General features: G+C 44.4%; 1 long non-coding RNA gene across 1 annotated transcript; it reads right to left on the bottom strand.

Moving 5' to 3' along the window:
- Positions 1-2522: 2522 nt before the first annotated feature.
- On the bottom strand, positions 2523-12747 carry LOC138159390 (uncharacterized). The gene is made up of 2 exons (XR_011167889.1): positions 11755-12747; positions 2523-3666 (listed from the first exon to the last, which is right to left on the bottom strand). It is a non-coding gene; the product is annotated as an uncharacterized lncRNA (long non-coding RNA).
- Positions 12748-14822: the final 2075 nt, after the last annotated feature.

Here is a 14822-nt window from a genome sequence, read left to right on the forward strand (position 1 = left end):
CGCTCAGGTTCCCACAGCTAATGAGTTACTGAGTGCTCAGAGTTTAGTCCAACATCAAAACATCAAAGTTATGCACTGCATCCTGGGACATTGCCAGTTGTCTTGACTTTTTTCTTTCTGGAGGGCAACTGGGGTTAAGTGACTTGCCCAAGGTCACATGGCTAGTTTTTGTGTTAAGTGTCTGAGGCTGGATTTGAACTCAGGTCCTCCTGTCTCCAGGGCTGGTGCTTTACTCACTGTACCACCTAGCCGCCCCCTGTCTTGACTTTTTTCTTGCCATTGGTCTTCCATGACTAGAAGAGTGAAGATGATGATTTTGCATAGCTCTGCCTCATTAAATCCAATTCATGAGGAAGTCATTATGTCACCAGTTACATCAGGATGTCGTTAGTATTCTTCAAAAAATGGACAACAAACAACTATAGCTGAGTGTTGGAAATACAAATACAAAAAAAAGAAAGACAGTCCCTACCCTCCGGGAGTTTCCAATATGATGGGGGGAAGACTATTCACACAAGGAGGTAAAAAAGCAGGGGTTTGGAAGGAGAGGTACCCAACTAGGGGACTTAGTGAAGTCACAGAAATCCCCAAGTAGTTCCTGAGAATATGCCACCTTCCTCTTTTTCCCTAATCAACTGTGACTTCTCCCTCAAATCCCCAGGGTACTTTGTACCTCTCTTAAGATACTTTATCACATTCCCCTCTGTACTGTAGTTATTGATATACTGTCTTATCTCTCCTAGATTTAAATCTCTAAGAGGCCAAGGGACTCTGTCTTCTCAATCTGTAGTATCTCCCCCAATGACAAGCACATGGTAGAAATCATAGGGTCATAGCACATAAAATTAGAGAGGACCCTTAAGTTGTGAAGTATCAGAGGTGAACAGAGCTTTTTAATATAGAACATCACAGTAGGAAGGGACTCTGGATAGAATGCTGGGCTCAGGTCTTCCCAACTCCAGGCCCAGCATTCTATCCAGAGTTCAAATCCAGCATCTGTATCTATGGCAGTGACCCTGGGCGAGTCACTTTACTTCTTTCTGTCTCATACTGTGAAATGGGGGTGGGAGGGAGGTGGAGAACAAGGAATAAGCATTTATATGTGCTAGACCCTGTGCTAAGTATTTTGTACAAATATTTTCTCAATTGAAATTTGAAATGGGGATGAGAATAGCACCTACCCCATAGGGTTGTTATGAGGATCAAATGAGAGAATATTTGTAAAGCACCCAGTGCCTAGCACATAGCAGTCCTTTAATTAATGCTTCCTTCCTTCCTAATGTCCTATCTTCTTCCAGAAGCCTTTCCCAGACCTCATTGTTATAACCTTCCCTTTGCTAACGATCACCCATTATCCTGTCTATATCTTGTTTCTACATAACTGTTTGCATGCCTTCTCCCCCCATTAGATCATGAGCTCCTTGACTGCAGGTATTTCTGCCATTCTTTACATCCCCGGAGAGTGGCACAGTGCCTAGCACATGGTAGGTGCTTAGAAGATAAAAAAGCTGGTTGACTTAAGATAGAAATGGGGGAGCTGAGGCAGCTGAATTAGCTGAGCCTTCCAGTTCTCTGGACAGATGGACAGACAACCCTATCAGGTCATGTTGGAGATGAATTCACCCTGAGTCATTCCTCAAGACTGGTACCATCTGTGTGCTTCAGACATATGAACTCCTCTCCCTGACCTCCAGGCCCGATTCATGACATCTTTCCCTTCTAGACTCACCTCCCAGCCCCAGGAAGCTAAGCCTCAGTCTCTTTCTTTCTCTCTCTGACTCAGATTTAGGGCAGAGATGGGGAGGTAAAGGACAGGTCCCATTTAGAAAGGTCATTTTTTGCCATCAGCCTGCAGGGAAAGGAGAGTGACAGAGAGAATTTCAGTTGGTATTTCAAGATGCAGGCTCTTCTTCTAAAGGGTGTAAGAGAAAAGTGAGGAGTGGAGTGAGGCAGAGTGGAGAGGGTAGATCAGACATGGGCATGGAACATGGCTGTTGGGGGTAAAAGAAGTAAGGTACATTTCTCCCAGAGTATACTCGGGCTATTACCCTTGTGACCAGCCACAGGGTCCCAAGATAAAGGTTTGAAGGCAAAGTGAGGGAGGTCAGGAGCCTCACAAGAAAACAAAGTTATTTTTTATTAGCAGTTCTTCGTGTTGGAATGATGGGATTAGGAGGGAGGAAGACAGTCTCACCTCCAGTATAATCTCATACACTTGCCGTACCTCCCCAGTGCTTAATCAGCCCCTTCCCTGGGTACTTTGATGATGTGTTGAGACGAGACTGATTACACACCAAAGGCATGGAGGTTTGTTTTGAAGGAGGGCTAGGGTGCCTCCTCAGGGGTCATTTCATACAATGCCCTGCTTATTCAGAGGAACAAGCAGAGGCCCAAAGAGGTTATTCAATTTGCCTAAATTCACACAGGTAATAAGCAGCAGATTTGGGATCTGAGCCCAGGTTTTCTCTGAAGCCAGTGTGTTCATGTTAGTATCTCATGACAAACTCTGATAGATCTGTAAGTTTAACTCATCAATCAATAAGCATTTATTAAGCACCTACAACATGTCAGTCACCCCATTGGGTTGTTATTGTTTATCCTTTATTCCCCCCCTTTTTTTTTGCTTTTTGGAGGGGGGAGGGCAGGGCAATTGGGATTGCCACTTGACTTGCCCAAGGTCTCAGAGCTAGTAAATGTTAAGCGCCTGAGGTCGCATTTGAACTCAGGGTCTCCTGACTCCAGCGCCAGTGCTCTACTCACTGTGCCACCTAGCCACTCCCTGTCCTTCATTTTCTTTTTCTTCTCTTTTTTTTTTAAAGCAATTGGGGCTAAGTAACTTGCTCAAGGTTACACGGCCAGGTGTTTCTGGGTGAGTGCTGAGTATCTTGAGCCCAGGATTCGATCTCCAGGTCTTCTCAACACTGGAGCTGGTGCTCTTACTCTCTGTGCTACCTGGCCGCCCCTCTGTCCTTCATTTTCAAAGAAGACTAATGACACTGAGTGGGTTGCCTTGACTTGCTCATGACTCGGATTTAAGTGAGGCCAGAGTTGCACAAAGTTGTCAGTCTTACTCTCTCTTCCAGAGTCAATGCAGGCCAGTAGCAAGAAAAAAGTCAAGACAACTGGAGATGTCCTGGGATGCAGTGCATGACCTTGGTGTCTTACCAAACTCTAATTACTCCACAGCATCTGCTTCAGCTCCTTCATGGACACTGGGACAAACTGTTCTCCATCCATTCTGCCAGGTGACATCTTCACGTGCTTGGGAAGATACCACACGAACTCAGCAATGGGTTTGAGACACGGCACTTCCCCTCAACCTGGTTTAGCCCATTTGCCAAAACCATTTACTGGGGTGTGGCCGCTGTGCATGATGCAGCTTCTTGGAGCCACAGGCAGAGTTGGGTGAAGGTGGGCAGCAAAGGTAGACACACAGCCCTGACAAGAGCTCATACGCTGATCCTCCCTGAACACCCCAAACACCCCTGTTAGGAACTGGGCATACAAAGACAAAAACAAAACCATCCCTGTTTTCTACGAGTCCACATTCTATCTTGTGGGCGCTCTTTTGGCCAATGTAGAAGAACTGACACATAGGCCTTTCATCTTGTGCTGTTCTTCTATGTGTCTTTTCATGAATCTTCCAATCAGGGTCTGCCCAGAGACCTGTTCAAGAATGACAATAAAAATAGCTGACATTTATGAGTTCATAGAAACCCCAAATCAGAAGCAACCTCAGATGACGTCTGAGTCACCTAGCAATGATGTAGTCCAATCGCTATCTGAGCAGAAATCCCCTTTGCAGTTTTCTGACAAGTGGTTAGTGAAACTTTGCTTGAAGATCTCCATCAAAAGGGAATTCACCTCAATCCTATCTACACATTCTATTTCTGGATGGTTCTGTTAGGAGGCTAATCACTGGGTCAACCAGTGATATAGGGAGATAATAACTGTACTGAGGAATGATATTGGGGATAATTTACCAGAAATAGGGGCTTGGGCCAATAGCATTAAAAGGATCACCCTTGATCCCTTGGAGTTAATTCCTAGTGCCACAGTCATCTGGGGAACTGACTTACCACTGTGAACTGGGCTGCAGGGCCTCCCCCTACCCCACCCTGGCCCAGAACAGTATATATGGCTTACAGAATGGAAAATTCTTGAAAGCAGAGACTCTCTTTTTTCTATGTATGTTCTCAGAACTTTGCACAATGCCTCATACATAGTAAATGCTTTATAACTCATTCATTGATTCATTCATTCAACCAATTAGAGGATTCATTAGTTAATTGTAAAAGATATTTAAAGAAACAGCATAGTAAAAAAAAAATGACAAAGAAAATCTCTCTTTCCATCCCCTCACTCACAACTTTATACTTTCTGAACACAATAGCCTTCAAGATCCCTTTCAGCTCCTAAGTGCATGTTCCTATAAAATTCCCACACCCTTGGAAAAGAAAATGAACAGGATAAACAGGTGTGATCAGGGAATACGTGTGGGATAGAGCAACTAATACTCCAATGGCTGCATTCCAGGGGTGTAATAGAGTTAGCTCAAATTAGTTTTAGAGAGCTGATTGTTAAATTCTCAATGTGAGCATTTACACCTTAGAAATCAGCAAATGCTACAGATCCTGGCTAAATTTATTGTTTTGTTGATTTCCTAGGCTTAAGAAAATGATGGTGAACATTTAATGATGCAGATTAAACTTAAAAGTATCTTGTACATTTTCCCCCCTTTTGGAGAGCTGGTTGTTAAATATTTAAGCACACATCCCTAACTATATCCTGGCTGATATTCCTCTCTGCCTCTCAGATTGTTGCCTCCTGCTGCTGCCCTGAAGAGATACTAATGTCACTGCCCATCTGGATATATTATTGACTCAAAGGCTCCTGTACTGTGAGTTGGTCTTGTCCATTGTTGGGTGATTCTGCCGCACCCCCCCTTGCTTTTCTTCTATGGCACTTTCACCTACACTGGCTCCTCATTGGACTGCTTTCCTCCCTGGGCTACACTCCTGACTCTCAGAATTTTCTCTGCAGAAGAGAAACTTTCTTACCCTGAAAGTTTACTTTGGCTCTGAATTTCTCACATAGAAAGTATTCTGTCCCTGGGACCATTTGCTCTGATTCACTGGATCTTCCCAGAAACTCCATTTTAAGGAGGACACTCAGGTCAGTCACTTCTTCATTCCTCCCCAGGCTTCTCTCTTGACTCTCTGGACTTTCTCCACCCCACCCTCTACCCCCATACCTCTTTTCAGCTTACTTTGATATGTCTTCCGTGTTAGAACATAAGCTCCCTGAGGAAAGAGACTGTCTTTCTTTCTGATTGTGCCTAAAATATAGTAAATGCTTAATAAATGCTTCTTGACTTGACTTTTCTCAGGACCTCTGTTTTTCTTTACTACCAATCTATGTTCTTTGAATGAGCTGAAGGTGCTATGTGGCCTCTCCCCCCAGGGAGCAAGCAGTCTCAGCTCATTTGACCTAGAAGACTATTTCATTTGTTTCTGTGAGGCAGGCCCACAGGCACACCCAGCCAGCCAACAAAAGTCATTGGAAACCTTTGGGCCTGGTTATATCTGACTCCCTCATTTTGGCCTCAAACTCCTCCTTAAACTTTATCTGCTCTTTGGAACATGATAAGAAAACTTCTTTCAATTACTACCAAGTCCCAGTTTTTATCTGGATCTATACAAATCAATCCAGGAGTTGATTTAGCAACTCTGAATGAATCAGGGTAGAGCCTGTGGTTGTTTTTTTTTTTTATCTGTATTCTTGGTATCAACAAAGTTCCTGTTCCCCCTATGCTGGTCATGGAAGTGGGGAAGGGACTAAACATTTATTAAGTATCTACTATGTGCTAGGCACTTTGCTAAGTGCTTGACAAATATTATCTTATTTGATCCTCACAACAACCCTGTGAAGTAGTTGCTATTATAAAACTCATTTTACAGTTGAGGAAACTGAGGCAAACAAGTTAAATGACTTGCCCAAGGTTACACAGCTATTAAATATCTGAGGCTGGATTTGAACTCAGGTCTTCCTGACTCCAGGACCAGTACTCTATCCACTACACTTAGCTGCCTCTAGCTACACCGGATACAAAGCAGATGGTCGATATCTTTTTTAAAATGTGGCATCTGCAAATAAAACCAATGTATCCAAGATTAGAAGGAAAGCAGGAAACTGGTGAAAAAAATTTTTACAGCATGTTTCTCTGATAAAGGCCTCCTTTCTCAAATGTAGAGAGAAATGAGTCAAATTTATAAAGATATGAGTCATTCCCTAATTGACAAATGGTCAAAGTACATGAACAAGTAGTTTTCAGAAGAAATCAAAGCTATCTATAGTCATATGAAAAAATGCTCTAAATCACTACTGATTAAAGAAAAGCAAATTAAAACAACTGAGGTACCACCTCATATCGATCAGGTTGGCTAATATGTCAGAAAAGGAAAATGACAAATGTTGAAGGGGATGTGGAGAAATAGGACACTGATGCACTGATGTTGGTAGAGTTGTGAACTGATCCAACCATTCTGGAAAGCAATTTGGAACTATGTCCAAAGGGCTATAAAATCATGCATACCCTCTGACTCAGCAATACCACTATTAGGTCTGTATCTAAAAGAGATTAAAAAAAAGGAAAAGGACTTACTTATACAAAAATATTTATAGCAGTTCTTTTTGTGATGGCAAAGCATTGGGAATTGAGGGGATGCCCATCAAATGAGGAATGGCTGAACAAGTTGTGGTATATAATTTTGATGGAATACTATTGTGCTATAAGAAATTATAAACAGGATGATTTCAGAAAAACCTGGAAGACTTACCACAAACTGAAATAAAGTGAAACAAGCAGAACTAGAACATTGTACACAGTAACAGCAATATTGTACAACGATCAACTGTGAATGACTCAGCTGTTCACAGCAATACAAAAATCCAAGACAATTCTAATGGATTTATAATGAAAAATGCTATTCATCTCCAGAGAAAGAACTGATGGAGTGAATGCAGATGGAAGCATACTTTTTAACTTTTCTTTATTATTCTTTTTTTGTCTGAGTTTTCTTTTGCAACATGACTAATATGGAAATATGTTGCATGACTACATAAGTATAATGTATATCAAATTGCTTTCTTGAGGAGGCAGAGAATTTGGAACTCAAAATTAAAAAAAAAACACTAAAATTTTTGTTTACATGTATTTGAGGAAAAAATAAGATTTAAATAAAAATTTTTAAAACGGCATCTGTAACTAAACATAACTTTCATGATCACTACAAGCCAAACATGGATTTAAGCCAGAGTAATCTTATTTTCTGTTTTGATAAGGTTCTTAGGCTCATGGTTTAAGCAAATGCAGTATACCTAATTTTAACGATCGAGATATTTGTTGAACAAGGTATCTCTCAAGAGGTAGAGAGATCTGGGCTGGATGGTAGTATAGTTCTGTATCTAACAGAATTAACCCTAATTCCATTTCTAACTCTGCTTCTAATTCTGTTTCTCTCCACATGAATTTATTAAGTGAATACTTTGTGCTAGGCACTGTGATACAAGACAAAAACGAAAGAGGACAATAATATCTGATCCTACTCCTAGGCTCATTTCATAGCATCATAGATTCAGAGTTGGAAACAACCTTAGACTTCATCTCATCCCTTTTTGTGTCATGGAACATGGAATAGCAGCGATGGTCTGGAGAAGCCTGCGGACGTCTTCTCAGAATATGTTTTTCAATGTAATATGTAGCCCCAGTCCCAAAGCCCATTGCTATGGGACTCCCTTTTTTGGTGGAGACGAATGCCCTCCCCTGCATGAGGGACTGGATTGAGTGGGTGATGAAAGAGCTTCAGTTCAGTGCTTTGGGTGCTTCCCAGCTTCAGAAGGAAGACGGAAGAGGCTAACCCCGCTTCAGACTGCTGAAGGAAGAAAGGACTCTGGGACAACATGAGAGGAATTGACATTTCCCATCATGTCCCTATCCCCAGCTTGCTATGCTAAAGACTTCCCAGAGTTTCTTCATAGGTGAGACCAAGAACTCTTTCTTGACTGGGCTGAATGGCAGAGCTCCTTCTCACTGTATTGTAGTATATATTATCCTATGTATAACTTCTCTGATTTGTGTGTTTTGCTCCCAATTTGGATAAATGGCTACCTGCTCTATGTGCATGGAAAGCAAGTCAAGCCTTGGCTATAAAGCTTGGGGTCTTCTTCCTCCCCCAGTAATGACACAGTGGGCAGAAAGTTAGATTGGATCTGATCATATCTCCCCAGACTAAAAATATTTGTGGGGGGTGGCTAGGTGGCACAGTGAATAGAGCACAGGCCCTGGAGTCAGGAAGACCTGAGTTCACATCTGGCCTAAGACATTTAACACTTACTAGCCCTGTGACCTTGGGCAAGTCACTTAACCCCAATTGCCCCTCCAAAAAAAAAAAAAGAAAAACATTAAAAAAATATTTGTGGGAACAGATAGATAGAATTCTAGTCAGTTACTCTGTCTCTCTGAGAAGAGCAGAGTGACCTCTGGTCCCGATCTCCTGCTTCACTTCCTGGCAGTAGTGTCCTACGGGGAAGGGTAGAGAGAAAGAGGCTAGATATGTTTATTCTGCCTCCCTTTCAAGTCACACAACAACACCCTCCCATGCTACATCTGGGACTTTGCTATATGTGGGGCATCTCTATACATAAAACAAAATGTTGTTTAGTTGTTTCAGTCATGTCTGACTCTTTGTGACCCCATCTGGGGTTTTCTTGGCAAAGATACTGGAGTGGTTTGCCATTTCCTTCTCCAGCTCATTTGACAGATGAGGAAACTGAGGCAAACAGGATTAAGTGATTTGCCCAAGGTCACACAGCTAGTAAATGTCCGAGGCTGGATTTAAACTTAGGGCCTCCTGAAAAGAAATCAACTATACTATAATATATTCATTAAAAAAGTTTGGTTTTTTTTTTAATTCATTGCCTCCAAGTTAAGAACCCTGAATTCTGGTCAATGTTGTATGTGTAAAAGAACCCTGGAAGCGGGTGATGCTACCTAATATAAGTGATTGTAGGAAAGTCACAACTTGTCTAGGCCTCAGTTTCCTTACTTGTAAAATTGCAATGTTAATTGATCACAGTGGAGAAGAAACCCTTCCTTTTTACAGATGATGTAAGTGAGAATCAACAAAGGAAAGTGACTTATTTAAGTTTATATAGCTACCAAGTAGCAGATCTGGGATAGTACAAACCCAGGACCTCTGATTTCACTTCTATTATGGGTACTGTCCTCTCTTTCCAAGTGTGGGAGGGAACTAGAAATGTATGCATGGGAGGGAGAGGGGAACGGCCCATTTCTCCAGGAGATATCAAACTGTGTGACAGCATCCTTGGGGGTAGGGTGGGTGAGGAGAAGACACAGGAAGGTGAGAAGCCAAAATCTGTATTGAGAAAGGTTTGAGCAAGAAAAAGTAAAAAGGGGAAGGAAATTGGGAGCCCCAAACCAAACCTAAACCTTATTATTTGTTCCTCATCTTCTTATCTTCTCCCCCCCCCACCTCCTGCCCCCGCTTCCCCCCAAGTCTCCAGCTCCCCAGTCAGATACATAAATGGCTAGTCTGAGAGCAGGATCCCTGGGGCTCTGGCTGCCCAGGGAGGTAGGTAGGGGCCATGGAGGTTGAGGGGACAGAAGGGAAGCTGCTGGGACCCAAGTAACTAATCCAAGTTGTTAAGGCTCCACCTTTCCAGTCTTTTTTTTTTTTTTAAGCAATCAGGGTTAAGTAACTTGCTCAAGGTTACAAGGCCAGTTATTTTTAGGTGTGGTGCTGAGTATCTGAGGCCTGAACCGATCCCAGGTCTCCCAACACTGGGGCTGGCACTCTTACTCACTGTGCCACCCGGCCGCCCCCTCCTTTCCAGTCTTGCTGCTGCACTTTATGGCACAGACTCTCATTTCTTTGCCATTGGCCTCCTTATTCTCCTCTATAATAAAATGGGGGGCTTGTCAGGGAGGCTGGATGGTCAGTCATTTATTCTGTGGCCTGCTCTGTGTAAGTCAGGTACTTTCTTCTTTACCCCTGCTCGTGCCTTGGAGGAAGAGGTGGCCTCCTCCTTGCCAAAGACAACCCCTCCGCTTATGCTCAGTGTCGTCTCGGGTAACTTGCCCCTTCAGTTGTCCTCCTCTCTTTCTAATCTGCAGTCTCTCTTTATCTACCAACTTTTCCCCAAAGGCCTATAAACTCTCAAGGCCTCCTTCATCCTTAAAAAAAAAGCCTTTGCCTGCACCTCTTATCCCAAGATAGAATCCTATATCTCTCCCCTTTCTACAACGGAATTCCAAAAGTTGTCTTCATTGGCTATGTAAATTTCCTCACTTTTTGGGGAGGGAACTGGAGGGGAGGATACCAAAAGTTTATCTTTTTGGACTTAAAAATTAAATGTTTTATTGGTGTTCTGTTTTGTTTTTTAAAATATCAGGGTCACTTTCCAATGAATTTCCACCCCCTCTCCCATCAGAACACCTTCCCTCCAAACAAAAAAGTACAATAAAGTGAAACAACAACAGATGCTTCCTTTCATCAAGGTAGGTAGTCTACCTACCCACTCTCCACTGACAGTAGGATGTTCTTTTCTTTCTTTTTATTTTTCTGGTGAGGCAATTGAAGTTGAGTGACTTGCCCAAGGTCACACAGCAGGGTGCTCATTTCCTCTGGATTATGATTATCTTACTTCCTCACTCTTCACGTACATCTCAACCTCTTGTAATATGACTTCTCACCCCACCAGTCTACTGAAATAGCTTTCTTCATAGATACCAAAGATCTCTTAATGACTAAATCCAGAGGCTTTTTCTCAGTGCTCATTCTTCTCAGTTACTCTGCCTGAACTGGACAAAGGTGCCCACATTCTCCTGTCTGAGTTTTCACTGAGTCCAGCTGTCTCCAAGCTCTCCTACCTGCATCTGGCCGTTGTCCATACCCCTCCCCCTTTGCTTATCTATATACTCAAAACTTTGCCCTGAGTCCTCTGCTTTTTCTATTTTCTCAGTGGTCTCATCAGCTCCTTTGGAGTCAATTATAATTTCCATTCTCCTGATTCCTAAATCTACACATACAGATCTCACACATCTGATCTCCAGCCCCAATTTTTCCAAGTGCTCGACAGACTTGTCCACTTAAATGTCCTAGGGGCATCTCAAGCTCAGCCTGTTCACCTTTCCCCCTAAACCTATCCATCTTCTTATCTTCCTTATTTCAGGTGCAGGAGCCACCATAATTTTAGTCACCTTGATTCATAATCTATACTAAATCATCCTTGGCTCTTCACTTTCCCTCACTCCCATATCCAATAGCCTAGTCATGTCATGGCTACCTCAGAATATCTCTCACATCTGCCCCTTTCTTTCCACTAAGGCATCCATGACCCTAGTTCAGGTTTTCATCACCCTTCACCAAGAGTATTGAAGTATCCTCCTAATTGATATCCCTGCCTCCAGTCTCTCAGACTTCTAACCTAGCGTCTACACTGCTGCTATACTGACAGCTCCTAAAGCATGGGTGTTATCATTCCCTGGCTCTTGAAGCTGGAATGGGTCCCTACTGCCCCTAGGCTAAGATAAAAAGTGAACTCCTCTGTTTGGCATGTAAGATCAACTTAACAAGCATTTATTTACTTGCTTACTCCATACCTAGGGCTGTGCTAAACTGGGAATACAAACAGAAAGAGGAAAAAAACAGTCCTTGACCTCGGGGAACTTACCTTCTAAAGGGAGAAGACTTCTAAAAGGGAGTGAAGAAGGAAGATCCGGAGAGCAGTGAAGGGAGCCCTCTGTAATCTTGTCCAGCTTATCTTTCTAGAAACATTACACATTAATACTGCTCACACAATCTTTGTTTCTGCCAAACTGGTTTATCATAAAGGATGCCCCATCCCCTACGGTGGAGCCTTTGTACGTGCCTGGAATGCCTATCCCAGGATAGGGATCTTTGCTCCCTTAGCTCCTTCAAAGCTAAGCTTGTGTGCCTGTTCCTACGAAACTTTTCTTGCCCTCACCCCGGTTTTACTATCTTACAACCTACCAAAGTACAGTATTTTGAACCTTGTATAAAGGTTGCCTTGGGTTATCTGTGTTCCTGCTCTTCCCTCCACCCCCAGAATTTTTTTTTGGTCTTTGTATCTCCGGGTCCTGGTATGGTGCCTGATGCATAGTAGGCCTCTATAAATGCTTTTTGAACGGAATCATATCAAAAGACAAATTAAAACAGTCCCTGATCTCAAGGAGTTCACGTTCTGGAATGTAATTCTGGACCTCCTCTCAAGGTCCAACTTTAAGAGAAGCCAGGGCAAAGAAAAAAGCTCTTTAGCCAATACAAAGCTTCCTCAAAGCCCCTACAGAATTATCATAAGCACACACAGACTGACACAGTCTTTCAGAAGTATGGGGCGGGGTTGCAGCATTTCTCGTTTCCTCTTTCTGGACCACCTGCCCTTCCCCTCCCCCAGTTCTCAGGGCTCTACCATCTGGAGGATGGTGGGTGCCTGCCCTGTCTCCGGTCCTAGCACACCTGGATAAATCGTCCATTGTCTGCAAAGAAGGGCAAAAATTAGCCCAGCTTGCCTCCTCGCCTCCTACCCAAAGCGTCCCCCTTGCGCAAATGGGCAGCACCAGGAGATCCTGAAGCAAATAGAAACGTCTTGTGTGCGTAGTCCCAGACCCTTCCACTTCTCTAACTAGGAATTCACCCGCTCATGTTGGGGTGTGGGTGGGGCGGGTAGGGCCGAAAGAGGCGGGGGCCGGAGGAAGGGCTGGACTGGGGGTGGAGCTGTGTTTCCGGGCAAGAACTAGGAGGACGCAGGTGGCTTAGGGCCGTGTGACTCCAGCCTGACCCAGAGCTCCGCTGGGGTGCGCGTGGGGGTTGGGGAAACGGGATTAACCTATTAGGCTCGGCCAGTTAGCCCAAGCTCTTGGCCACACAGCCAGCCGGAGAAGACTGTAGGATTAGGGCACACAGCTGTACTAACAGACAAAACTTGTTCCCACGTTCCCCAAGTTTCCTAGGAAATGAAATCCGTCATTTGGGTTGGAGCCGCCCAGAGGACGGGGCCCCACGCTGAGAAGCCAGCAGGTTCGGGGTGGGGGAACCGAGCCGCTGGCCATTAAGCCCCGAGTCCTGTCTCCCTCTTGGAGGCATTCTTTCCCCAGGTGTGGGCAAGGCTGGGCTGGGACAGAGCAGCATAAAAAAACTGCGGAGATTATGTTAGGGACAGGGCCAGAAAGAAGACCCCGCCCCGTCCGCCCCATTCAGCGTGGGAGGAGACCCTGCTCCCTGAGGGCGCGGGACCCCAGGTTTCTGGCTTGCGAGAATCGGGGAAAAAGGTCTTCGAGCCCTCTCTAGCACCGATGACTTCTTAGCGTCCTTCCCAAAGCGATTAGAGCTCCGGGCCCCGTGATGAGGACACTAGAGGGGCAAAACCCCCTTCTCCCCACTAGCCGCTGAGCAGGGCCGAGGAGGAGGTAGACCTACTTCCCTGTCCACAGCAAGACAAAACCAGGGCCATCTCAAAGCCCCCAAAAAGCGGCGGCTAGAGACCTTTGGGGGCCTGGGTTGGACTGGTGGGGTTTTTTCCCTTTTCTTTGAAGTAGGGTGGAGTGGTGGTGCAGTTTTTCCCTTGTGTAGCTGGCGGTGCAGTTTCAAAGCCAATAGTCAACATTTCATAAAGGCCTACTGTGCCAGGTACTGTGTTACGCCCTGGGGATACTGAAGGGCTCACAAAGTAATGGAGGAAGACAACCCATAAAAAGAAGCCGAAGGGGAGTGGGGTGGGAAAAGGTGGTACCAGGCAGTGAGTATCTGGGAAGTGATCCGCAAGCTGCACCTTTTTTACCCTAGGGCAGTACAAAAAGTATTTAGTAATCTCTTACCCTCTACCCCAATCAAATTCAGGAAAAGGAAGGGCAAAGGGGTTGTGGGAGAGATCTTTGGATTTACTCATCTCTGGACGGTGGCAAACCGTGAGTCCTCTCCAAGACGTAGTCCCTGTGGGAATTTAGGTCTTTCCCCCCTACCCACCTCCATTCAACTCCTTCTTGGTAAGGGTGCTCAGGGGCACAGTGTTTGTTGTGTATACTGGTTACTTGAGATGCTGCCTGGGCTCTGGGAGGGGGACCTACTACCAATTTAATTAAGCTGGAAGACACTTTATAGAATAATGTAATTGAACTTTTTCTGCTTCTCCGTAGCAACCGCCCCCCTCCCCCATTTTACAGATGAGGAAACTGACTCAGAGGTTGTCAAGAATATAGAAGCCTCCCCCAAATTAAAAGACCTAAAACTGACCAGTATGAAAGCTTCGACATTTTCCTGGCCTGCTGGGGACGAGGAATGGTCGCATTCTCAATCATCAGGCTAGTCTCCACTGATATCCACTCCCTTCTTATGTCATCACTGGACACTATACTGAATATTTGTGAATAACAAATAAGAGATGTTACGAATGTGAATTAAACTAGTTTAGAAGTTAACACATTTCTGGGTCAATTACCAAAATAAATCTGCAGGTACTAACAGAGGAAGGAGACCCATCAGAAGTGTGTGGGGAGCATGGGGGAAATAAGGCATTTTATGGGACTAGCCTATTTAAACAGGAAAAGCCAGGGAGGTGGGTTTTCAGTTGTTTAAACAAAGATGAGTTGATGGGTTGGGGCTCCCCTCCCCCCAGGGGGCTGTGGGGTGGGGACCTTGTTTATAGTTTAGGAAGCTGGGGTGGCTGATTTGGCAGGATGACCTTTAACAGGAACCCCATCGCCCCCTCCCTGGCCAGGAGTG

Source organism: Petaurus breviceps, unplaced genomic scaffold (genome assembly GCF_028583685.1).
Source record: "Petaurus breviceps papuanus isolate PSGF00001 unplaced genomic scaffold, PetGlider_PUasm1.0 176, whole genome shotgun sequence".
In the NCBI taxonomy this organism is placed as follows: domain Eukaryota; kingdom Metazoa; phylum Chordata; class Mammalia; order Diprotodontia; family Petauridae; genus Petaurus; species Petaurus breviceps.